Below are 1,859 nucleotides of genomic sequence, written 5' to 3' on the forward strand. Positions count from 1 at the left end.
TGGCTGTGTGTAGCTATGTGAAAGTACCCATCTGTATGGAAGACAGAGGCATGGGATCACCATAGAACTGGAGTTACAAGTAGTCGGTTGTGAGCCGCAAGATGTGGGTGCTGAGAACAGAACTCCAGTCCTCTTCAAGAGTAGTATGTGCCCTTAACCACCGAGCCATCTCTTTAACTCCTTAAATTTTGTTTTATTTATGGTTCAAGGAATTAAACATAAAATCTATACATGCAAGGCAGGTAAGTTTTCTACTACCAAGCTATATCCCCATCCCAAAATGTAATTTTGTAAAGTACTTTTCTTTCAGTGGTGGAGGACGGAACCCAGGGTCTTTTTAGTAGTATGTGCCCTTAACCACCGAGCCATCTCTTTAACTCCTTAAATTTTGTTTTATTTATGGTTCAAGGAATTAAACATAAAATCTATACATGCAAGGCAGGTAAGTTTTCTACTACCAAGCTATATCCCCATCCCAAAATGTAATTTTGTAAAGTACTTTTCTTTCAGTGGTGGAGGACGGAACCCAGGGTCTTTTTTCGTAAGTTTGTGTGTCATCCTTGCACAGGCTGTGCTAATCTCTGTATCTTTTCAATTTTAGTATATGTGCTGAAGTAAGCACATCCCATCTTTCGGCTGTTATGAATGTGATGCTTAAAAATACATGTTTGAGTTCCTGCTTTCACTTCTTTTGGATACATACCTAAAATTGAAATTGATGAATCATAGGACATTCTTTTTTAAAATATTTATTTATTTTTATTTTATGTGTATGAGTGTTATGCCTGCAAATATGTAAATTCACCTATGTTGTACAATGCCCACAGAAGCCAGAAGAGGATATTGGATTCCCCTGGAACTGGAGCAATGGACAGCTGTTAGCTACCATGTGGGTGCTGGGAATTGAACCCCGGTCTTCTGCAAGAGCAGCCAGTGCTCTTAACTGCTGAGCCATCTCTCCAGCCCCTCATAAGGAAATTCTATGCTTTTTTTTTTTTTTGCGACAAGGTCTCCTAGTCTCAGCTGGCATGGAACTCATTACATAGATCAGGCTGGACTTGATCTCACAGAGGTCCCTGCCTCTGCCTCCCAAGTGCTGGGATTAAGGCATGTGCCATGACACTTACTTATGCCTTTTTTTTTTTTTTCTTTTTTTCAGAGCTGAGGACTGAACCCAGGGCCTTGTACTTGCTAGGCAAGTGCTCTACCACTGAGCTAAATCCTCAACCCCTTATGCCTAATTTTTAAAAGAAACTGCCATACTCTTTTCCACTGTGGCATTTCAAGAGTTGTCATTTCTCCACTTATCAATGCTTATTTCTTGTCTGTTTGTGGCAATCTGGCTTTCCTACATAGCCAGGTTGGCCTCCACACACCATCTTCCTGTTACTTCTTCATAAGTACTGGAATAACGTACATTTGCCACCACACCCAGATTTTCTGTTTTATTTTACTTTGAAAATTATTTTTATTAGCCAGGCATGGTGGCGCACGCCTGTAGTCCCAGCACTTGGGAGGCAGAGGTAGGCAGATCTCTGTGAGTTCAAGGCCAGCTTGGTCTACATAGTGAGTTCCAGGACAGCTGGAGCTACAGGGAGACCCTGCTTCAAAAAGACAAAAAAAAATATTATTATTATTATTATTGGGCTGGAGAGATGGCTCAGAGGTTAAGAGCGCTGGCTGTTCTTGCAGAAGACCCGGGTTCGTATCCCAGCACCCCCATAGCAGGTAACAGCTGTCTGTAACTCTAGTCCCAGGGGATCTGACAGCCTCTTCTGTCCTCCGTGGGCATTGCATGGCACAGGTGCACTTACCTACATGCAGGCAATACACACGTACACATAAAATAAAAATAATAA

The 1,859-nt window shown here is 41.9% G+C and overlaps 1 pseudogene; it reads right to left on the reverse strand.

Moving 5' to 3' along the window:
• Positions 1-523: 523 nt before the first annotated feature.
• LOC115066784 lies at positions 524-622 on the reverse strand (annotated as a pseudogene).
• Between the last annotated feature and the right edge of the window lie 1,237 nt (positions 623-1,859).

The sequence above is a fragment of the Nannospalax galili genome, unplaced genomic scaffold, assembly GCF_000622305.1.
Source record: "Nannospalax galili isolate Female #2095 unplaced genomic scaffold, S.galili_v1.0 scaffold6044, whole genome shotgun sequence".
Classification (NCBI taxonomy): domain Eukaryota; kingdom Metazoa; phylum Chordata; class Mammalia; order Rodentia; family Spalacidae; genus Nannospalax; species Nannospalax galili.